Genomic DNA, 25,451 nt, shown 5'->3' on the forward strand with positions numbered 1-25,451 from the left:
AAAGGAGGCTAATGACGTAGCTCAGTAAGAGATCACTTGTCTAGCATGGGCAAGGCACCTAGATTTCAATCCCTAAGACTACAGAAAAGAGAGCACATGTCTAGCATGGGCAAGGCACCTAGATTTCAATCCCTAAGACTACAGAAAAACCACAATAATAATGCACTTAAATATGGTCTAGGACTGGGGCTGTAACTCAGTGGCAGAATATTTTACTAGCATGCACAAGGCCCTAAATTCCATCCCCAATGCTGCCAAAAAAGTTAATGCAAATTAATGTATATATCTAGTGCATGAATAGATCTTCTGTATACAAATATGTGCATGTCACATTCTCAAATTAGCCAATTATCCTCAAAATGTTTTAAAAGCTACTTCTATTTTTTGATCCCAGCATCTCATCAGCATGCATGCATTACACCCAACCTGTTTTAATGTACAAATGGACTTGTACATTTTGTCATGAGTTGTCTGTTTCTCTTTTAATTTTTGTACCTCTTCTGTATTTTGTGAGTTTCAAGTAATATTTTTGAGACAAGATTTCATGTAGCCCAGGCTGTTCTCAAGCTGACTATGTATTTGGAGATGACCTTGAACTTCTGATGCTTCTGCCTCTACCTCCTAACTACTAGAATTATAGATAAGTGTCACCCTGCTCAGTTATTGTTTGAATATATTGATAGATTTGAAGATTCTAGGCTACTTGACTTATATACTGCCCAAATTTGAAATTTATATTCTTGTTCTATGTAGTTATATTAAATTGGGAATTTTCAGCAGAATAGTATACAGAAGTGTATAGGGAATCTCCATGGCCTATAACTTACATTGGCTCCTGGAGTGGGCCATCACTGCATTTTCTTGCAGATTTAGTTTGGGAATTTTATTTTTAAAGTAGCTCCCTTATAGGCTGCAAAAAGGTTGTTCTATTTTTCTGTTAGCATGTTATTAATGGTTAGTTTTAGATTCTGTCTGTGTAGGATCCACATTTTTGGTTTTTTTCCTTTTGTTTTGAGACAAGACCAGGCTGGCCTGGAATTCACCAGATCTGCCTGCCTCTGCTTCCCAAGGGCTAGGATTAAAAGCCTGTGCCATCCTGCCTGGTATATTAGAATCCATACTTTTAAGTCATAGGTAGAAATACAGTTTTCTTTTGTAATGAGCCAGATTTCCTGTCATCAAATACAAAATAATTTCTTTTTTTCCCATTAACTTACCATGACTTTACACAAACACACCTGCATATATAAACACTATATACACACTATGTTACATATAGAGAAGTCTGTTTTGTTGTTGCAGTAATGTCACTTTGATTGTAACATTTTGTAGTGTAACTTAGTATCTGATAAGGCAGTTCCTTCTCTTTAGCTGTTTTGTTGTAGCAGTAATGTCACTTTGGTTGTAATGTAACATTTTGTAGTGTAATTTAGTATCTGATAAGGCAGTTCCTTCTCTTTAGTCCTTTAAGGTGATTTGATATATTATCACATAAATTTCAAAAATTCAATTGGGAATTTTAGAGGCCTTTTGATGAATTTGCATCTTAGAGGTTTGAAGGCTGAAGAAATGACTCCATTGGTTTCTAAGTATGAAGACCTGGATCCAGATCTCCAGTACCCATGTTAAAACCTAAGGTGTGGTGGGTTGGGGATTTAGCTCAGTGGTAGAGTGCTTGCCTAGCGCTTGCCAAGGCCCTGGGTTCAGTCCTCGGCTCCGGAAGAAAAAAAAACCTATTTAAAAAAAAAAGAAACATTGTTTGGGGCTAGAGAGATGGCTCAGCTGTTAAAAGCACTGACTGCTCTTCCAGAGGTCCTGAGTTCAAATCCCAGAAACCACATGGTGGCTCACAACCATCTGAAATGGGATCTGATGCCCCCTTCTGGTTTAAAGAGAGCAACAGTGAGCAACAGTGTACTTATATACATAAAATAAATAAATAAATCTTTAAAAAATTTTAAAAAAAAGCCTAAGTTGTGTCTATAAACCCTCAGGGGCCCACTGGCCAATCAGGCTAGCTGAATCTGTGAGTTCCAGATTCAGTGAGAGACCCTGTCTCAAAAACTAAGGTAGGGGGAGGCAATAGAGGAAGTCTTCTGATTGGCCTATAGTGTGATCTCTCTCTCTCTCTCTCTCTCTCTCTCTCTCTCTCTCTCTCTCTCTCTGTCTCTCTCTCTCTCTCTCTCTCTCTCTCACACACACACACACACACACACACACACACACACACACACACACATCCAAGACCAGTGGCTATGAACTGTTCAACTCACCTTCATGTAACTCTCTTCTTTATTAAACTTTAACATTTTTCTTTTTATAATTAATCCAGCCACTAATTTATATGAAAATCAGTATGGGCTAGGACATGGTATTGCATGCCTTTAGTCTTTTAAGTCTCAGCCCTCAGGAGGCAAAGGCAGGTGGATTCGAGTTCAAGGCTACCCTGATCTACTAAACAAGTTCCAGGACAGCCAAGGCTACACAGAGAAACTCTTTCTCAAAAGAAGGAAAGAAAACAAGAAGAAAGAAAGGAAGGGAGAGAGAGAGAGAGAGAGAGAGAGAGAGAGAGAGAGAGAGAGAGAGAACAAAAACCAGAAAAGAACAAAATAAAATTGGTATGGGTATATATCAAAAAAAGACTAAAAATTCAACTACCATAAAGTCCAGCTATACCATCCCTGGGAATGTACCAATGGAATATAAGGTGTCACTGTACAGAGGTACAGAATTCTCACAGGCTTGGTTGATGTCCAAAAGAAGAAAGAAAATATCCAAAAGCTTTTGAAATGTATGTTTATATTCTACCACTATGTATAGCAAATCGAGTGGCTAAACTCAGTGTGGGAAGGTATTAGCAAGTATTTTGAATACACAGATACATGAAAAATGGAAGTCATCTGTGAAAGCAGAAAAGAGGATATCTTACTTTTCAATTGCTATGACAAAACACCATGACCACGGCAACTTATAAAAGAAAACATTTCTTAGAGGCTTACAGTTTGAGAGAATAAGTCCAATAACTATCACAGTAGGGAGCATGACAACAGGCCAGCACGATGCTAGAGCAGTAGTCTGACCCACAAGCATGAGGCAGAGAGAGCTAACTGGGTATGATAGGGGATTTTTGAAACTTCAAAGCCCCCAACCCCCCCACCCCCGGCCAAGTGATGTACCTCTTCCAACAGTGCCACACCTCCTGATCCTTCCTTAACCAACTGAGAACCACATGTTCCATGTATGAGCCTATGGAGGCCATTCTCATTCAAACCACCACAAGGGGCTACTGGGAAAAGGAAGGGACTGACAAGAAGTGGGCATGAAGATTGGGCAAGAAAAAATCTTAAGAAAATGATTAAGAACAATGCATGAAAATGCCATGATGTGCCAGGCGTGTACTCCAGAGGCAGAGGCAGGCAGATCTATCTGAGCTCAAGGCCAGCATGGTCTACAGAAGAAGTTCCAGGACAGCCTGGACTGTTACACAGAGAAACACTGTCTCAAAAAAAAAAAGGAAGGGAGGGAGGGAGGGAAAGGAAGGAAGGAAGGAAGGAAGGAAGGAAGGAAGGAAGGAAGGAAGGAAGGAAGATTCCTTGTCAGTGGTGGTATAGGCCTTTAATTTCAGAACTTGGGAGGCAGAGACAAGTGGATCTCTTAGTTTGAGGCAATCATGGTGTACAGAGTAAGTTCCAAGTCAACCAGGACTACACAGAGAAAGAAAAAGGAGAAAAGAAAAAGAAAAGAGGCATAATGCAATCCATTACTTTGTATGTTAATTTTAAAATTAATGAACATAGCACACCTGCATTCATGTGCACATACATATACATACTTACACATACATATAATTTAAAGTAAAATCTGGGGCTGGAGAGATGGCTCAGTAGTTAGAGCATATGTTGTTCTTGCAGAGGACCGGGGTTCAATTCCCAACACCTATATGGTAACACACACCCATTCATAACTCCAGTTCCAGGGGATCCAGTGTCTTCTAACCTCTGTGTGCACTAGGCATGCACATGGTACACATAAAATACACTCATTTGTTTACATAAATAAATAAAATAAAAAACCAATCTGGGTCACCGTGACACACTTTTACTCCCAGCACTTGGGAGGCAGAGTCTGGTGAATCTCTGTGAGTTCAAGGACAGTCTGGTCTACAGAGCAAACTCCAGGACAGGCAGAGAAACTGTCTTGCAAAAACATTTTAAAAGTCTTAAGAAAATTGATTACAAATAGCCATTAGCAAGGTTTAAAAAAAATACTAGGCACCAAATAAACATAGCATTTGAGAAGTGGACTCAGGAGGATGAAGAGTTCAAGGTCACCCCATAGCAAGTTCTAAGCCAGCCTGAGTACATAAAATTCTGCCTCAAAAAACTAAAGCCATCACTGGCAAGAGTTTTCTTTCTATTTATTTAACAAAGTTCTAGAAATAAAAGAAAAGCCAGCAACGGCAACACAAAAGGGGAGAGATGACAGTTAATTGATGGAAAAAGACAACTTGTTTTTACATTTTTTACTAAAAGTTTTTTTCATACAATCTATGATTTTTTGGGCTTATCAAAAGACATTTAATACAATTAGTTTTCAACACCCCCTTGGTGGTCCACATCTACAAAGAAATCCAACCCAACCCCATCCAAATCCCACCCCACAGAAAAGCACATAGTTACCAGAATTTTTAAGCAAGTATGGTTTGGGAATTTGTTTTTTTAAGGCCCCAGGGCAAGTTATTTACAGTTTAATTGCCACTGTCAACTGATCTGGACCTGGACTGGGATCGGGACCTCTGGCGATCCACAGATGCTGGAGATTCAGATCTACTCGAAGAACCACGTTTCTGGTTCTTCTCAGGCACAGGAGACCGACCTACTACCAGAACGGGACTTGCTCCGGCTCCGGCTCCTGCTCCTTGATCGACTGTGAGACTTGCTCCTGCGTAAACGGAATTGGCTATGGGACCTAGAGGAACTCCTGGTCAGAGATCGTGACCTGCTTCTTGACCTATGCCTTTTGCTGACTTCAATTAATTTGATTTTTCGCCCGTTCATTTCCTTTCCAGAAAGTTTCTCACTAGCAGTCTTTAAGTCACCATAAGAGGCAAACTCAACTACCCCTTCATTTAGTTTAGGTTGATGTGCATCCGCAAAGGTTACTTCCCCAGCTTGTCTCGTGGAATTTTTGAGATCCTGCCAGCTGACTCTTGAGGATAAATTCTCAACTATAAGTCGATTTTCTGTTCTTACAGGTGGGGCATTTCGTCTATCATTTCGAGGTCTGCGACTGCTAAAATGGTCGGAGTATCGTCCTCTACCTCTTTCACCTTGAGCCCGAGCCCAAGCATGTTCAATAGTAACCCTTTCACTGCAAAGTGCCTTTCCATCAAGTTCATAGACAGTGTCATCTACATCCTCGAATTCCACAAAACCAAAACCTCTTTTCAAATCAATATCTCTGATCCGTCCGTAACCCTTGAAGAATCTTTCCACATCTTTCTCCCTCGCTGCTGGATTTAGTCTCCCAATGAACACTCAACAGCCACTCATGATGCCTGGCTAGTGTTTCCTACCAGACAGGGTCTTTGACGGCTAAATGCCGGAGAGGTTCATAGTCTGCGACGGAGCTGTCTGCCTCCTGACACACTCCTGACGAACTCAACTCCTCTACGTCTCTCCACAACTGACCACAATCTATGATTTTTGATCATTTCCCCCTCTATCAACTAATTAAAAGGAGGGCTTGAAGGGGTGAAAGTTATGGAATTATAATATCAAAAAGAAAAGAACAGCGCAAAAGTTAATTTGGAATTTTTATAATTGTGAGTCTTCCTGCCTAAGAAAATAAAACACCTTTCTGTTTCTTCCTCTGGGATGTTATATTTCTCAGAAAGGTTTGAGACATTTCTTTTAGAAATTGTTTCTAGGTATTTTTTGTTTCTATTGACCTAACACATGGAGCCTTCTCAGCCACGTGATGGTGACCCACATCTTTTTGTTTGGTTAGTTGGTTGTTTTGTTTGTTTGTTTGTTTGTTTGTTTGTTTGTTTTTTTCTGAGGCAGGGTTTCTCTGCATATCCCTGGCTGTCCTGGAACTTGCTCTGTAGCCCAGAGTAGACTCAAGCTCAAAGATCCTTCCTAGTGCTGGAATTAAAGACATGTGTCAACAAGACATAGGCAACAGGCCAGCCAGGTTTACAGATTGAGTTCCAGGACAGCCAGTACTACATAGAAAAAAAAAACTGTCTCAAAAAAACCAAAAAAAAAAAAAGTAAAAAAATTGCAGGAAAATGGAATGCCTTAAAATGTACAATATTCAGCAAGGTTATACAAACTCAGAAAGAAAAGAAAAAATGTGTGTTCTCTTTCATAAGCAGAGTTCAGTCAATAGTGTGTGAGTGTGGGGCTGGAGATTTAGCTCAGTGGTAGAGCGCTTACCTAGGAAGCACAAGGCCCTGGGTTCGGTCCCCAGCTCCGAAAAAAAAAAAGAACCAAAAAAAAAAAAAATAGTGTGTGAGTGTGTGTGTGTGTGTGTGTGTGTGTGTGTGTGTGTGTGTACAGATGTACATGTGGGTACAGTATAACAAAGAAAAAAGAGAACAAAATATTAAATAAATATTAGGGTATGAGGAAGTCTGAGTTTTGAAAAAGAACATGAAGCTAACTATTTTTTCTAGTTCTAATTCTCTTATACATTTTTTTTAATTTCAGTGGTGCCTTAGTGTATAAAATATATTTGCTGCTGAAAGTATACAATTTAATGTGAATCTCCACAGTTTCTTTTTTTTTTTTCTTTTTTTCGGAGCTGGGGACTGAACCCAGGGCCTTGCACTTACTAGGCAAGCGCTCTACCACTGAGCTAAATCCCCAACCCTCACAGTTTCTATTTTAAATGCCTATTTTAACTATATATAAGTTCATTGAGTTGTATAGACTGGGGACTGGTTAAGTTTAGTGTTTTATTTATTTGTAAATTTTTTTTTGTTCTTTTTTTCGGAGCTGGGGACCGAACCCAGGGCCTTGCGCTTCCTAGGCAAGCGCTCTACCATTGAGCTAAATCCCCAACCCTTATTTGTAAATTTTTAACAATTTTTTTTATTGCTCCAGTCGATGGAAGGGGACTTTATTTCGTCCCGGGATCACAGGGCAGGTATGGCCCAGCTCTATTTGACCTTCTTCTTGGGGCGCAGGTTGTTGGTGTGGCTGCACCTTCTTCTTGCGACAGTTAACTGCACGGGGGTGCAGGCGTGCGTAGCATTTGCGGCAGATCATCATGTCACACTTGTACTTCTGGGCAAGCTGACAAAGGGACGGCTGGATGATGCCACCGCGAAGACGCAGCACCAGGTGCAAGGTGGACTCTTTCTGGATGTTGTAGTCTGACAGGGTGCGGCCATCCTCCAACTGTTTGTCGGCGACTATCAGCCTCTGCTGATCAGGGGGTGTCTTCCTGATCTTGGATCTTGGCCTTGACATTCTCGATGGTGTCACTGGGCTCGACCTCTAAGAGTGATTGATGGTCTTGCCCATCAGGGTCTTCAGGAAGATCTGCATGTTGGCATCCTCTCGGCTGCCTCATTGAAGAGAAAGAGGACAGTAGGCAACAAAATTTTTAATAGGAAAAAGTCATATTCCCCTTTCATTGGAAGTTTTAAAGACGTATTTATTTTTATTTGTATGTGTATATGCCACACTAATGCCTGGCGCACATGACGCCAGTAGAGGGCGTCAGATCCTTTGGGACTGGAGTTAAGGATGGTTGTGAGCCACCATGAGAATGCTAAGAACTGAACCCAGCTCCTCTTCTAGAGTAGCAAGAGCTCTTAAACACCTTTGATTCTCTCCAGCCCCCTCTGTTGAATTTATTGATTTTTTTTGAGACAAGGCCTTATTACAAAACTCAATTCTTCCTTAAATTCACAGCACACCATACTCAGCCTCCCAAGTGGTGGTACTATGTTTTTGTTATTGTTTTTCAAATGACTCTGCATACACTGGAGGTCATAATAATAACGTCGGGTTTTATCAGTAGATTTCCTAGTATTGAAATGATTCTTACATCCCTGTAATAAACCCCACACAATTATGAATACTGTCATTTTGGATTCTGCATCACTAATTACAAGTGAGGCTCATTCTACATGAGTCTCTTGTGGCATCTTTGTCAGATCTTGGTATCAGTGGTATGTTTACTTCATAAAGCTTTAAAAGTGGGGTGGGCATGGTGGCACATGCCTTTAATCCCAGCACTTGGGAGGTAGACATAAGAGGATCTTTGTGAGTTGGAGGCCAAACTGGTCTACAGAGCAAGTTCTAGGACAGCCAGGTCTGTTACACAGAAAAGCCCTGTCTCAAAACAAAACAACCCAAAACAAAAAACAATTCGAAGGGTTCTCTGGGTATTGTTTAATGGCAAAGCATTTTCCCAATATGAACAAGGCCTGGGGCTTGATCCCTTACAAAGAACAAAATCATTGGGATTATGTGTTTTTGGTGTTAATAGGCCTCCCTGTGTACAAAGATCTTGGACCAGTACTTTGGGGGTGGTAGACACCTCCTTATAACTATCTCTGTGTCTTCTAAGGACATTGTTCCATATGGAAGTTTTGTCTTTTTAGGGCCAGTTTGGTACATGACATTTTCCTATGGTATTATCCATTTCTTCCTGTTCTTTAAAACCTTTTCCATGGAGTTACATTAAGGATTCATGGGTGGGCATAACACTGCATTTCTGTAATCCCTTCACTCAGGAGTCTAAGGCTAGAAAGTCACAGCTTGTTCAAACCGGCTAGGTGGCATAGCAAGTCTGAGGCCAGCTATGGCAAGTTTGACACCAGTCATAAGTCTGAGGGCAACTTGGGCAAGCTATAGGAAGACTCTCTCAGAAAACATTTATGAAAAAATACAGTAAATAAAAGGCATCCATCGCTTCACTCAGTGCAGGGCACTGGTGGCCCATGCCTTTAATGCCAGCACCTGAAAGGCAGAGGCAGGGGGATCTCTGAGTTTGAGGCCAGCCTGGTTTACAAAGTCAATTCTAGGACACCCAGGGCTACACAGAGAATCTCTTGTAAAACCAATAAATAAATAAATAAATAAATAAATAAATAAATAAATAAATAAGCAAACAAACAAACAAATAACCTTTGTGATATTTAAATCATCCCCTTAGTATAGCTATATCCAAATTTTTCATTTCTTATTTTGTATATTTGTGCTTTTGTACTTTTTCCTCTTCTTTTTTTTTTTTTTATTAACTTGAGTATTTCTTATATACATTTCGAGTGTTATTCCCTTTCCCGGTTTCCGGGCAAACTTTTTCCTCTTCTTGATCATATAAGCTATTTTATATAATAGCCCTTTAAAAAACAGAATCAGCTCATGTATTTACTTGTTTGTTTATTAGTACCATTGTTATCTAAGACTGTTCGTATCCTCTTTGTTGCCCAATGTGTTGGTACCTGCCCATAATTCCAGCACTTGGGAGATGGAAGCAGGAGAATCAGAAATTGAAAGCCAACTGGACTACATAGTAAATTGGAAGTCACGCTGTGCCATATGAGATCCGGCCTTAAAAAATAAGAAAGAGGGGGTTGGGGATTTAGCTCAGTGGTAGAGCGCTTGCCTAGCAAGCACAAGGCCCTGGGTTCAGTCCCCAGCTCCGAAAAAAAAGAAAAGAAAAAAATTAAGAAAGAATTAAATAAACATGTGTCTTTCTTGCTTCTTTGTTTCCCTTGAGTTTTTTTTTTCCTGTAACTTTTCAAGTCTAATAATTTTCGACTGCAGTTTTCTTTTTTTTTTTTTATTCAGTACTGGGCAAACATGTTACTGTTGAACTATATCACCAGCATTCTTTAATTTTCTTTATTTGTTTTGAAACAAGTCTCACTAAGTTGCTCAGGCTGGCCTTGAACTTGGAAACTTCCTCATGCCTCAGCCTCCCAAGTGCCGGAAATGTAGGCCCAAGTGTCCAGGCATGGCCTTCCTGGTTTTTAATTTAAGTGTGTTTAGGCTGGACATTTTTTCTTTGACTACTCCTTTAACTATATCTATCAAGTCTGATATTGGTAGTTGCATTAATTACTTTTCTGCTGCTGCAATAAAACTCCATGGCAAAGACTACTTAGAGAAGGAAGGGTCGATTTGGGCTTATGGTTCCATAGGAATAAGAGTCCCTGAGGTGGGGGCTGGAGAGGTGGCTCAGAGGTTAAGAGCACTGACTATTGCTCTTCCAGAGGTCCTGAGTTCAATTCCCAGCAACCACATGGTGGCTCACAACCATCTGTAATGAGATCTGATGCCCTCTTCTGGTGTGTCTGAAGACAGATACAGTGTACTCATATACATAAAATAAATCTTAAAAGAAAAAAGGGTTGGGGATTTAGCTCAGTGGTAGAGCGCTTGCCTAGCAAGCACAAGGCCCTGGGTTCAGTCCCCAGCTCCGGAAAAAAAAAAAAGAAAGAAAAGAAGAGCCCCTGAGGTGGCATGGCAGGGCAGCAGGAAAAAGAGGTGAGAACTCACATCCTCTGCTTAAAGCAGAGGGAGAAAACCTGAAGTAGGGCTTAGAGAGGCTTTAAGCTCTCAAATCAGTTCCTGGTTCCAAAACTGTGCCACCAACTGGAGAACAAGTATTCAAATACTGAAACCTATGGGAAGGTGTTTCTCATTCAAACCACCACAATGTTGTTTCCCTAGCACTGCTGTCTAGAAATTCGGATTTTTAGTTGGGTTTCTCCTTTGGCTCAAAAGTTGAGAGGTGTTGCATATTCAAATGGAAGATACATTTAATATTGAGTGCTTGTTTTATCCAGTTGTAAGCAAAGAAAATTGTCCCTGTGTTGCTTTTTGGAACTCACTGAAATTTTCTTATGGTTAATATTGATTTGTCATTTAGTTTTCCTGTGTTATTGCTGGCTGGCATGTGATATTTCCTGGAGAGACATGAACAATATCTGTTGAATAGCAAATAGGGCACCAACAAAAAACCAAAGAAAGAGGCTGGAGAGATGGCTCAGTGGTTAAGAGCACCCGACTGCTCTTCCAGAGGTCATGAGTTCAATTCCCAGCAACCACATGGTGGCTCACAACCATCTGTAAAGAGATCTGATGCCCTCTTCTGGTGTATCTGAAGACAGCTACAGTGTACTTATATATAATAAATGAGTAAATAAAAAAATTAAAAAATAAAATAAAAAAAACCAAAGAAACAGACAGGCGTTGGTGGCACATATCTTTAATTCCAGAACCTAGGAGTCAGAGGCAGGAGGATTTCTGAGTTGGAGGCCAGCCTCCAGAACAGCCAGGTGTATGCAGAGAAACTCTGATCAAAAAAAACACAGAGAAAGAAAGAAAGAAAGAAAGAAAGAAAGAAAGAAAGAAAGAAAGAAAGAAAGAAAGAAAGAGGAAGGAGGGAGGGAAAATGAATTCCTCTCAAGCCTAGCTTAGTGAACCAGTAATTTACACTGAAAAACTTGTGGCAGTAGCCATACAAATGAGGGTATATTACTACCCCTCACTGACAGGCATAGGTCTTATGATGGCCACCTGCACAGAACAGGTTAATTTATGTGTCTGTCCCACCAGAGCCTCCATCTGTCAAGACTCTAATCAGGATATGTTGTATATCATGTCAGGAAAGGTGTGACATAATATCAGGAACAGGAAGCTGGCCCATCACATTTTCATCCACACACAGGAAATGGGGAGGGGGGACTTGGCTGAGACTCAGACCTTCAAAGCCTGCCCCCAAGTAATACATATGTACTTCCTGTAGCAAGGCTCATCCTCTCAAGGTTCCATAGCCTCCTCAAACAGAACCACAAACTGGGGATCAAGTATTTAAATGCCAAGACTATTCAGAACATTTCTCATTCAAGCCACCACAGCAACCCAGTCCTGTTAGTGCCCTGACATGCCATCCATGCATGAGACAGGAATGTGCAAATGTTCCTTCCAAAATTGTATCAGCATTAGCTGTTGGATTATTATTGAAGAGGGCCCAGTGACTGAAAACAACAATGATTCCAACCCAGTTTGCATGGCACTGATGACAGGGCTCGCAGACACTGCTCTAAGTTGCTCTAACTGTGTTTGCCACCTTTGAAGAGTCTAGCTCTGTGCCACCTGTCTTAGACTTACTATTTTTTTTTCTTTTTTTCAGAGCTGGGGACTGAACCCAGAGCCTTGTGCTTGCTAGGCAAGCGCTCTACCACTGAGCTAAATCCCCAACCCCCTATGACTTACTATTGCTTGATGAAACACCAAAAAGAAATTTGGGGAGAAAATAGTTTATTTCACTCACAGTTCAATATGACTGTTCGTCACTGAAGGAAGTCAGGACAGGAACTCAGAGTAGAAACCTAGAGACAGAAGCTAATGCAGAGGCCATAGAAGAGTGCTGCTTACTGACTTTCCATGGTGGAACTCAGGACCACCAGCCCAGGGATGGCACCACCCACAAAAAGGTGAGCCCTCTCCATTCAATAACTAATTAAGAAAATGCCCTACATGCTTGCCTACAGCTCGATTTTTTACGGAGGCATTTTCTCAGTTGAGGTCCCTCAACACTGAAGACTCTAGCTTTTGTCAAGTTGACTGACTATCCATCACCACCCCAGAAAGAGGCTTGATTAGATGGCCTCCAATGCAACCTTTAGTTGGACGAGCTGATTCTACTGTTAGGAAGTGGAACCAGTGAGGGATTCCACCTGTTGTAATTCTCAGCTAGCAATTGCTGCTGTAAAGTTGTAAGCTGAACTTCTGCCTGCCTCCACAACTGGAACCTAAACCCTATTGTAATCATTTGCTCAGGTTGTTTTTTGTTTGTTTGTTTGTTTGTTTGTTTGTTTGTCTTGTCTTGTCTTGAGACAAGGTCTATATTATGTAACACTGGCTATCCCAAAACTCACCCTGTACCCCCCGGATGCCTCCAACCCACAGGGATCCACCTGCTTCTGCTTAAGTGCTGGCTATGTCAATTCTGTGGCACAAATGCATCCACACTCATGTGCACACAGTATACACCATACACACTCCTAGCCATAAAATAATGAATTAAAAATAAAAGGAATTTGCCAAAAGTATAGCACAATTAGCCTAGTGTTCATGAGGCTCTGGGTTCAGAGTCTAGTGCAAGGCACCTGTAGAACCAGTTAGGTCTGGGTTGATGGAGAAGGGAGGTTCCTGAGTACCAATATCAAATTTGATTTCTTGAGATGGTCTCTCACATACCCTAGGTTGGCCTTAAACTTCCCATGTAGCCAAAGATGTCTTCGAATGTCTGATTCTCCTGCTTCTACCTCCTAGACACTAAGGACATAGGCATGAGCCACAAACCCCAAGGCTTCGGACAGGCTGGGTATGTACTCTATCAATTCAGTTACAGCGCTGGCCCATGAGTTACATTTCAGTTTTGTCAATTCTTTTTATCTTTTTTTTTCCCGTTTGGTTTGATTTGATTTGGTTTGCTTTTTACTTTTTGCTTTTTCTCAACACAAAGTTGTAGCCCTGGTTTTCTTGGAACTAGCTCTGTAGACCAGGCTGGCCTCAAACTCAGAGTCACCTCTCTGTGCCTCCCAAAAGCTGGGATTAAAGGTGTGCACCAGCCCCACCCTACTAATATTGTTAATTCTTGTTCATTTGTTCAAGTTGTTTTAAAAATACTTTATAACATTCTTTTCTTTTATATTTCCCTCTCTTAGCCAAGGTTCCAGATGATTTCTGTATAGTTCCTAAAAGTCAGGATTCTGGCTGGAGTGCTTGGCAGTGCCTTCATAAAAGCAAGAGAAGGACACCAGAGGTTCAGCCTGCCTAACATCTTGGGGTTGGAGGGAGTTTGGTTCCCTTGCACTTCAAAAACCTGGCTGTGTGTAATTCCCTGGCTTTGAATACTTGTGACTCCATAATTGTGTACACTCATCTAAGAATGTGTGTCTTTATACATGATGCTCTGCTCTCCTCACCAATAGACAGTAATAGAAGACTGAGGGAGAAGTTTTCAAAGGGAAGGAGTCAGTGGGATGACTCTGTGGAGCTATTCTTCTGTACTAGTTTGCACAGATCTCTGAGCTGGAAGGGGCAGTTCCATGGGTTTTGAATGTCCCTGTGTCCTGTATCTCTGCCAATGAGTGATGAATTCTGTGTGCTTTTCCATGCCTACGTATCTGCATCTGTAAAAGTTAGTGTTTCTGAGTATTGCTCTGTCTCTGCTTGTGGGGGGGGGCTTCTGAGTGCACCCCTGAGTTTCACTGTAGATATATATGTAAAAAGTGCACCGCTACGTGGCAAGTTTAGACTTTCCCCGTCTGGAAGAAGCATTACAACAGGAAATAGTCTAGATTCCGGCTTCCGGATGGAATTTCACTCTGAAAAATACCCCTTCCCGGTCCTCTCAATAAATGCAGCATTCTTTGTCTTTCTTCAAGAGGCTGAGTTGAGGGAGTGTGTGCTAACCTTGACCTCGGAGGCCATGCCTTTCAGGAGGTTTTGGCAGAACCATGAAATTCCACACCCTGCCACTTGCCTCTTGCCAGGCCCACTTCTTCCTCCTGGACCCTTTTATAGCCTCACATTATCTACCAGACTAATTCCAGTCTAAGCTGTTCAGCGTGGCCAGATGAAGACACAGGACAATGGGACAAATGAACAGCACCAGGTTGTTGGTTTTGTTTCTAGCAAATACATGTATACAGGGGGGCAAGGGACAGATACGAGACAGAGACCAAAAAGTACGGTTTTGAAAGAGTGGAGCAGGGGTTGGGGATTTAGCTCAGTGGTAGAGCGCTTGCTTAGCAAGCGCAAGGCCCTGGGTTCGGTCCCCAGCTCCAAAAAAAGGAAAAGAAAAAAGAAAAGAAAGAAAGAAAGAGTGGAGCAGACAGTCAGAAATAGAGAGAAAAACAAGCAATAGGTGGGAAAAGATAGACAAAGATAAAGTTAAGTTTATTTAGAAAGAGGACATAGCTTAGATGAGACCAAATGTAAGAAGAGACACATTCAGCCAGGTGTGGCGGCTCACATCTTTAGTCCCAGCACTTAGGAGGCAGAAGTAAGAGGATCTCAGAGTTTGAGGCTATCCTGGTGTACAGAGTGAACTCCAGGACAGTCAGGACTACACAGAAAAACCCCTGTCTTGAAAAACCAAGAAGAAGGAGAAGGAGAAGGCAATAGGGTGCACCCCTGTAATCCCAGCACTCAGGGGGCTGAAGCAGGAGGACTAGGAGTTTTGAGGGCATCCTAGGCTACACAGCAAGATGCTATTTATAAAAAGAAGCTAAATATGAGGTCTCTTATCTATAATGTCAACATTCAAGAGGCTGAGGGAAGATGATCATCATGAGGTCAACCTGGGCTACATAGTGAGTTGCAGTACAGCCTGAGCTAGCTATGTGTAAGACCTTGTCTAAAAGAGAAATAAAAGAAAGCTGGGGAGATGGCCTAGTGGTTAAGCACTTGCTGTTCTTGCAGAGGACCCAGGTTTGTGACTCCAGTTCTAGTGCAATCTGGCATCCTCTTCTGGGCCTTCTTGGGTACTGTATGCATGTGGTGCTTATGCATACATGCAGACAGAACATTCATACACATAAAACAAAAATAAATCACTGCATCCAGGTGGTGGGGGGATAAACATTTCATCCAAGTACTCAGGAGGCAGAGGTAGGTGGATCTTGAGTTCGAGGCCAGCCTGCCTGGTCTACAGATTGAACTCTAGGACAGCCAGAGCTGTTACATAGAGGAATTTTGTCTGGAAAACCAAACAAACAAATAAACAAACAAACAAATAAATAAAGGGTAAAAAATGTATGTTTGGGGTTGGGGATTTAGCTCAGCGGTAGAGCGCTTGCCTAGGAAGCGCAAGGCCCTGGGTTCGGTCCCCAGCTCCGAAAAAAAGAACCAAAAAAAAATGTATGTTTGGCAGGATTAAGTAGAATTAGAAAAAGATGACTATAGGGTGGTGACAATAGGGAGAAAGGTATTAATGTTGAGTAATCATTATTTCTGAGATATCATTTTCCCAGTTATCCATATGTTAACTCATTAGAGTGAAGCATGTGTACTGTAATCTTTTGTCTTATTCTACAGATAAGGACACCACAGCAAGGCTCACTGCTAAGACTGAATCCAAACAACCTAGCACAGGGAGCATGCACTTCACTGTTCTGTCATGTTCATCACATGAACATGTTGATAGGGACAAAGGATGTGAATGGGGGAAGATGGAGGTAAAGACAGATATGGAGATTGAAAGAGAAATGCTAGAATAGAGAAAGACAGTAGGAAATACACGGATGAATGCAACAGCACAATTAGGAAGATGAGTTGGAAATAACCCGAGAGAGGACAAGATGAGAACAAAGTGTAGGAACAGGATGAGAAAGAAGCCAAGAAACCAAGGGAAATTGAAATAGAAATAAGACAGACATTCTGGAAGAGCAATGTAGTCTAAGGAAAGGGAGACAGACCAAGATTAAGAATGTGTATTTGAGATATGTCATAGACAAGATGACCCAAAACACAGCTAAAGAAAGTAATAGGAAAAAGAACAAGATGAAGAGAGAATCTTAGAAAAAGAGCTAGAGACCTGAAGAGATAGTTCAGTGCTTAAGAACACTCACTGCTCTACCAGAGGACCAGGGTTCAAGTCCCACTAACCACATGGCAGCTCACAATGGCCTGTAACTCCAGTTCCAGGGGATTTGACATCCACTTTTGGCCCACAAGGACAGCAAGCATGCATATGGTGCAAAGATACACATGTAGGCAAAATGCCTACACACATAAAATAAATAGAGAATGAAAAGCAGGAGAAGGGTGTGACTGCTCTTCCAGAGGTCCTGCGTTCAATTCCCAGCAACCACACGGTGGCTCACAACCATCTGTAATGGGATCCAATGTCCTCTTCTGGTGTATCTACAGTGTACTCAAATAAATAAAAGTAAATAAATAAATTAATTAAAAAAGAAAAACCTATAAATAAGTAAAGAAAGAGAGAGAGAAAGAAAGAGAGAGAGAGAGAGAAAGAAAGAAAGAAAGAAAGAAAGAAAGAAAGAAAGGAAGGAAGGAAGGAAGAAACAAACACATAAACACATTTTGGGGGCCTGTGAGGGAGTTCAGTGGGTAACATACCAGCCACCAGATGTCAGGATCCAAGTTAAATTTCCAGGCCCCATATAATGGTAGGAAAAAAAATGACTCCTGAAATTCATTTACTGACCTCCAGTCACGAATTATGGTACACACACACACACACACACACACACACACACACACACACACACAGAGAGAGAGAGAGAGAGAGAGAGAGAGAGCGAGCGAGCGAGCGAGAGAGAGAGAGAGAGAGAGACCAAGACAGACATGGAGACACAGAGACACAGAGATGCACACGGTTTAAAAATAAATTTAAAAACAAACTTCTGCCAACCACAGTATTGAGGACTGAATGCTATTTGTATTCCCTGTGTAGAAGATGACATTATCATCCATCAGATCCTCAGAACTGGAGAAGGGCCTTTTAATTTCAGCATTTGGGAATCAGAGACAGGCAGATCTCAATTCAAGGTTTGTCTTGAAACCCAACCAAAAGAAAACAAACCAAACAAACAACTGTTACGGGACCTTTATCTTCCCGCAGGCATCTATTTGTTTATTTTAAACTATGTCTTCCTCACAGTTATTGCTTGCTTTAAATCTCTTTGTTCAAAGTGATAATCTTTATAAGAATACTCATTTCCTCTTCACACCTGAAACTGATTTTCTGGGGTCCTCTCTGGATTCCAGTAACAAGTGTTTCCTTGTGGCAGTGTCTGTCAGCCTTAGGCTAGGCTCCATGGGACCAAAAAGAACAATTACAGTTGCCCTGGAGGAGAGGAAACAGCAATCCTAGCTGAGAGGAAGAAAAGGTGACCCAAGGAACAAAGTACTCTGAGAATTTGGGAGTAAAGAAGTTGACATGAACATGAACCTTTAACCACATGCTGGCTCCCAACACTTCTTGTATTTTTTGTATGGCCTTGACTTCCCTGCTGGAGGACAGCTCCACCTCCCTCCATAAGCCTCACCAGCTCCTTTGAGACAGGACTGGAAATGGCATAGGTGTGTGGCAGACGTTGTGCTCCATGGGCTTCACCATCCAGTTCCTGGCAGCTAGAGAGTCCAGGATAAATTCAGACAGCTTGATTGTTGGCGGAGGGTCTGGTCTCTGTTTGCAAGCTGCTCCCTTGAACACGGAATTCTCTGGAGAAGATGGACAAGGGTTTTAGCATGGCAACATGGAGAAAGAGTAAAAGAACTTGGGTTTCTTCCTGGAGCAGAAGAGCTCAACATCTGCCCAGGAGGAGGAAGACAGAAAAAAAAGATAGAGACAGAGTTATGCTTTTGAAGTTGGAAGTCCAGGAAGCAGTCAAGCTCTAGGAGCCTGATTGTTGCTGGATGGGTAGGGTGTCTCCAGAGAGTGAGAATGCAGTGTCCTGACAAGAAGAACTAGGCCCTTTGTGGCTGTCTGAAGTGAGATAACAGATTTTCAACTCAGAAAGCCTGCAAGCCCAGCAGTCAGTCTACCAGCACCTGCTAACTCCATCACTTTCCACGCTTATCCTTTTCTGAGATGATGGCAACTAGGGCAAGACAGAAAGACGGTGGTTCTTTCTTGGGCCCAGTGCCCCAAATCCCAGCCTCCACCTTTTTTTCCCACACTAACCCCCAACAGGGCATCATGTACTCTGGGCTGGTCTCAAGCTCTCTATATGGTTGAGTACATCGCTGAACGTCTGATCCTGTCTCTACCTCTGTAGTGCAGATTATAGGCATGTGACACTGCACTCAGTTTCTGTAGTGCTGGAGATCAGAGGCAGAGCAATGTGCTAGACAAACACTCTCCCAGGTAAGCTATATCCCCAGCCCCATTTCTCCTTCTTTCTACTGGATCATTCTCAGCACAAAACAGTCTGTATCTCCTGTCTATAAAAAAAATACATTCTTGCTGTGCATCATGTCTTTAATCCTAGCACTCAGAAGACAGAAGCAGGCAGGCAAGGCGGGCAGAATCAAGTCTCCATTGAGTTCCAGGCCAGCCAAGGTAACATAGTGAGACCCCATGTCAAAAATTAACAGGACAGTGGTGGCACACACTTAATCTCAGAAAGTACTCTAGTCCATTAGTCCTGTTTGTTAAAACATAATGCATGTTAAACTGGGTATGATAGCATACACTTTTTTTTCTTTTCTTTTTTTCAGAGCTGGGGACCGAACCCAGGGCCTTGTGCTTGCTAGGCAAGCGCTCTACCACTGAGCTAAATCCCCAACCCCGATAGCATACACTTTTAATCCCAGCACTTGGGAGGCAAAAGCAGAACGTTATAAATTCAAGGCCAGCCTCATCAACATAGTAAGTTCAAGGCCTGCCAAGGCTACCTAGTGAAAAGCCCTCTACCTGAAAAAAATACATCCTATATTTTTTCATGATATGCATTATAAAGTTTAGAATACTATTATATGTACAATTTGAATACACAATAAAACTGTGTACCCTAACCACTCAGTTTCAAAAACATTATTTACTAATGACAAAATCACCTTTGGAAACCTTCCCTAAGTGCACCTCTTTCTCTTACCTGAAAGGTAACCACTTTTGCTGGAATTTTCCCTTTTTCCATCCTCCTTTGTATGCTTTGAGAACATATTGCAGCATCCATGTATGGTTTAATTCACATGCATTTCTTTAAATATGTTTTTGGTAACTTTTTCAATCAGCATTCAATTTCCAAGTCTTGTCAATGTTGGTATGTGTAGCTATACTCCATTATTTTTTAGTCCCTTTCTGTGTTCTAACATATAAAAGTGTCTCCCTGAATTCATTTACTCTCTGTATGCTTGCACTTCCAGTGTCTTGCTGTTATAAACAGGCCTTTGTGAACCTTACTATGCACTCTCAGTACATATATGCATGCAGTACTCTAGAGGACCATTTTCAAACTCTTTGGTCACCTAGGCTCACCTCCCATTTTTCACACATGGCTTTGCTCTGTTGCCCAAGCTGACCTGGAACTCCTGGAATCAAGTGATCTGACTATCTCTGCGTAGCTGGGACACTTGTGTAGCACCATGCCTGTGTGCATTTTAAAACGATTTGTATTTATGTTCTTTGTTTGTATATATGTGTGTGTCACATGAGTGAGGATGCTCATGGATGCTAGAGATATCAGATCTTCTGGAACTGGAGTGACTAGCAGTTGTGAGCTGTCCAAGAGAACTGGGTTGAAAGCTGGGAACACGACTCAGATCCCCCTGGAAGAGCAGCAAACACTCATAATTGCTGAGTCATCCCTCCAGCCTCCTGCTTTACACTCGTTAAAAAAAAAGCACTGAGGACCCTAAAAAATTTTGGTTTTCTGAGATATAGCGACTGATATTTGCCATATTAGAAACTAAAACAAGGGGTTGGGGATTTAGCTCAGTGGTTCGGTCCTCAGCTCCGGAAAAAAAAAAAGAAAAGAAACTAAAACAAGGGCTGGAGAGATGGCTCAGTGGTTAAGAGCAATGACTGCTCTTCTAGAGGTCCTGAGTTCAATTCCCAGCAACCACATGGTGGCTCACAACCATCTGTAATGGGATCTGATGCCATCTTCTGGTGTGTCTGAAGACAGCTACAGTGTACTTGTATATGATAAAAAAAATAGATCTTTAAAAAAAGAAATTAAAATGAAAGATTTCAATATATATTTATTAATAATAAATACGTTACATCTAACAGAACATTTGAATTTTGGGTTTTTGAGACAGTGAGAACTCACTCCATAATCCAGTCTGACTTTGAATTCACTGTGCAGCATACCTGGCCTTGGATTAGAAGTGGTCCTCATGCCTCAACCTTCTCAATTCTGGCATTGCACATATGAGCCACTGTGTCCACAAATAACTACATTTTCCAAACTAAACATAATTTAGTTAGTAAAGTAATATTATTTTACATTTTTTGTAAATCTATTTAGTATATGACATAATAGAAGACAGATTCTCATATCTGCCTCTGCACTCAATCTCTTGGGATATCATATGTCGTGTAACCTGTCAAAGTTCTATCCAAATTCTTTAGAGAATGAAAGTTTTAAAAGCGAATAGCTTCTTATTAGTATTCCGACTGCAGAGTTCCTTGGGTCCACGGGCTCACTAGACAACGCTATGAGAAACATTGTAGTACGAAGGATAGGTGCCTAGAGTATTGGGTCAGAGTACCAGCATCATTTGGCTTTACTTGAGAATGCCAAATATGCTTCTAGAGGTTGTATCAATTTACACCCTCATTCATGGTGTATCCATTCACTCTTGATTCATTTCGGTGTCCACCTTCTCCACTCCCTATAAGGTCACCAATGCTATCCATGCTGCTAGTCTGCTAGTGCCAATGAACTCTTCTCTCTCTTTTTTTTTTCTTTTTTTTTTTTTTGGAGCTGGGGACCGAACCCAGGGCCTTGTGCTTGCTAGGCAAGCACTCTACCACTGAGCTAAATCCCCAACCCCCTCGAACTCTTCTCATTCCTCTTCTTAGTCCACTTCTCAGTGCTCTTGAGACATCCCAGACATATGCCACATCAGGACTGTAGGTGTGTACCTGTTTCAGTCTCTTGCCTTTGATCCTTTATTAGAGCCCAATCATGAACACTATTCCATTTTCTTTCTTTCTTTTTCTTTGTTTTGAAAGCAGTTTCTCTGTGTAGCAGCCCTGGCTGTTCTGGAACTTGCTCTGTAGACCAGGCTGGCTATAAATACATATAGATCTACCTGCCTCTGTCTCTACAGTGCTGGGATTGAAGGCATGTACCACCACTGTCTGGTTCTCTTTCTTTACTTTATCTCAAGCCAATCTTTTTTATCTCACCCTGTAGCTTTGTCTGACCTCAAACTCCAATAGTTTGAGATCTGCCTATTTCTGGCCTTCACTTATTGGAATTAAAGGTATGTATCTTCACATGCAACCCTATTCTCAGGACTTTTATTGGATCCCTGTGCTGACGACTTCCATTTATATCTGAAGCCTATACCTCTTCCCTCGGATGCATACACTACCACCCGTGTGACTTCTCCACTTGGATGTTCAAAGGCTTAACATATAAAACTGAACATTTTCAGTGACAGAGTCTTACTCTGTACTCCACGCTTGCCTCAAACTCGAGGCAATCCTCTTGCCTTGGTCTCCCAAATTTTGGGATTACAGGCATGAGCAGCCACACCTGGTTTTTCTACAAGTGAACCATTGATCTCCCCTTGAAACCCTATTTTCTTTCTATTTCATTTCAAAGGCTGAATAATAATAATAACAAGAACATGCTAGATGTGGCAGCACATGAGTTTAATCCTAACATGAGGGAGGCAGAGGCAAGGTGCATCTATTTGGGTTCAACTCCAGCCTGGTCTACATAGTGAGTTCTAGGCCAGTCAGGGATACATAGTGAGATCCTGTCTCAAGAACACAAGTAATAAATGACAGCAATAGTTAAAATCAATTTTTCAATAAAATTATGACACACTACTTCATTTTCTTTGGGCTTTTGTTTCTTGGTACTGAGAACTAAACTCAGGGCCTTAGACATTCTCTGCAGGTATTACCTCCTGATTTTACCTTTTTTTTTGAGACAAGATTTTACTAAGTGGTACAAGCTGCTCTTGAACTGAACATAACCCAGGCAGGTTTTGAACTTGTGACCCTTTTCATCAGTTTCCTATGATATCATGCCTAGCTCCACTATGACTTTTCCCACTTGTTTCCCAAATTGACTTTAGTATTTTCTCATATTTGAGCCACATCTAAAATTACTACTTTATGGGCCTCAGTTCAGTTGGTAAAAGTACACGTTACACAAGCCTGCTGATGAATTCAGTTTGACCCCTACAACTACCATACAGGTAGAAGCAGACCAACTCTCACAAGTTGTCTTTTGCCTCCATATATGAGCTGGAGCATGTCCCCATCACCACACACAGCACTAATAATATGACTACATATTAAAAATTAATTAAAAATAAATTACTACCTTAATAGACTTCCATTGTTTTTAAAATAAAATCCATTGTCCTTAGCATAGTCTAAAAAGCCCTACATAATTCACTTCTGTCTACTTTGACCTCATATCCCAAAACTCTCCATTTAACCCATGATGCTATAGCCTTCCCACAGCTTGTAATTAAAGTTGTCCATTGGCATCCTTCGGAAACTGGTTACAGGACACCTGCCCAATGAATAACAAACTCTACAGATAACAGTCCTCTACATAAAATGCCATAGCTTGTGTAATATAGCAGGACTCCATCTCCAAAAGGCAAAAATCCTATAACATTTGCAGCTAAACTATACACACCATCCTAGTCCATCTCTAGAGGACTTACAAGAGCCAATACAATGTAATGCTCTACAAATACTTGTCATAGTGTGTTGTTTAGGGAATGATGACAAGAAAAAAAAATCTATGCATATTCATTACCGTGCTTTTTGTTTTTGTTTTTGAGAGACAGTGTTTCTCTGTATAGCTCTGGCTGTCCTGAAACTCACTCTGTAGACCAGGATGGCCTTGAACTCAGATCTATGCTTGTTTCTGACTCCCCAGTGCTAGGATTAAAGCCATGTGTCACCACACCCAGCCTTTTCCCAACTCTTTTTGACTTGAGGTTGGTTGAATCCATGGATGCCAGTTCTCTACAAGGTCTTCCTACTTACTGAAGCCTTTCCCTGGAGTACATTCTTTTATTTTAAAGATTTATTTATTTATTATATATGAGTACACTGTAGCTGTCTTCAGACACACCAGAAGAGGGCATCAGATCTCATTACAGATGGTTGTGAGCCACCATGTGGTTGCTGGGATTTGAACTCAGGACCTCTGGAAGAGCAGTCAGTGCTCTTAACCGCTGAGCCATCCCTCCAGCACTCCCTGGAATACTTTCATCTGCATTCTTCTTTTGCTGATTCCCATTCTTTCAAGCTTTGCTAGACCCCTAAAGCTACACACTACAACCCCCCAAATTCTTTTCTCCTGTCATTCATAGCCTTACTGGCATTTATAATTGTGCATGGTAGTGGGTTGTAATCTACACGTTTATGTCCCATCATCTCCAGTACCACACTGGGCGTTGTGAGAGTGGAGCGTGCTCAGCACCTTCCTGGTTGTGATCCTTCTTGCTGCATGACTTGTGCCTCACACGGAGCCTAGACTACATGCTCAAGGGACATTCACAGAGTCAGCTGAAACTTAAGCAAGTGAAGAGGAATGAGGGAAGAGTGAAGAGAGTTCCATGTAATGGCAGCAAACGTGCAAAAACTCAGCCTTCATCCCAACACTCAGGAGCCTGAAGCAAGAGGACTCATTGCAATTCCAAGGTCAGCCTAGATTCCAGAGTGAGGCTCTGCCTCTAAAAATAAAAAACAAAACAAAACAAAGAAGCAAAAGAGAACAACAACCAAAAACCTCCAGAGGTTATATACATGTATGAAATTGTCAAAGAATTTTAAAAATTAAGGTTTAAAAAAACCTTCAGAGGCTAGATAGACCAAGGAACAGTCTTAGAATTTTTCAACTTTGACTCAAGCATTAGGTTTAGAAAGGCTGATTGAGCTCTCACCAGATCATAAAGAGCCCTCCTAAACCTCCAGTGTTCAGGAAGATAAATTTTCTTTTGAACTCTTGGGGACTTGAAAGATTCTAAACATGTGAATGATATTTGATTTTGTTTTTTTTCTTTTTTTTAAAGATTTATTTATTTACTTAATGTATATAAGCACATTGTAGCTGTCTTCAGACACACCCAACCCCATTACAGATGGTTGTGAACCACCATGTGGTTGCTGGGAATTGAACTCAGGACCTCGGGAAGAGCAGTCGGTGCTCTTAACCGCTGAGCCATATCTCCAGCCCTGATATTTGATTTTGAAAGACATAGACTAGGCAGATGTGGTGGCTTATGCTCTTAATCTCCGCACTCAGGAGGCAACCACAGAGGGATGACAAGTTCAAGGCCTGCCTGGGCTACACAGTGGGAGCTTGTCTCAAAATCAATAATACAGACCACTTTTAGTATAAAGAATAGATTCCAGGCAGGACTCAGTGACCATTTGCCTATCTTGCCTGAGGCCTCGGTTATGATACCTGACAATGAAAAGTAATTAAGAATAGATTCCAGAGAATAAGGCTGAAACAGGAGAGCTGTGAAGGTATTGCATCTTAGAAACTGTGCTGGCCTACTGGGCAGGGTAGTGGCAGTGGAAATGAAGAGACTATATGGAGGTGTTGAATATGGTCCTCTAGATGATAGGAGGACTTGGCAATTACATGGGGGTGTAGAAGAGAGAGAAAAGAGCCAGGGTATAGCTTGGGTCTCTACTTTGGCCAAGACCCTTCACTTAGGTAAGGTACAAAAGTACAAACTCATTGAGAGAATTTCTTTTCTTAAAGATTTATTTGTTTGTTT

At 41.5% G+C, this 25,451-nt stretch overlaps 2 pseudogenes; both read right to left on the minus strand.

Annotated features, from left to right (window-relative positions):
* Positions 1 to 4,730: 4,730 nt before the first annotated feature.
* On the minus strand, positions 4,731 to 5,552 carry Srsf5-ps1 (serine and arginine rich splicing factor 5, pseudogene 1; annotated as a pseudogene).
* Positions 5,553 to 7,097: 1,545 nt separating this feature from the next.
* On the minus strand, positions 7,098 to 7,580 carry Uba52-ps13 (ubiquitin A-52 residue ribosomal protein fusion product 1, pseudogene 13; annotated as a pseudogene).
* Between the last annotated feature and the right edge of the window lie 17,871 nt (positions 7,581 to 25,451).

The sequence above is a fragment of the Rattus norvegicus genome, chromosome X, assembly GCF_021556685.1.
Source record: "Rattus norvegicus strain SHRSP/BbbUtx chromosome X, alternate assembly SHRSP_T2T, whole genome shotgun sequence".
Lineage (NCBI taxonomy): Eukaryota > Metazoa > Chordata > Mammalia > Rodentia > Muridae > Rattus > Rattus norvegicus.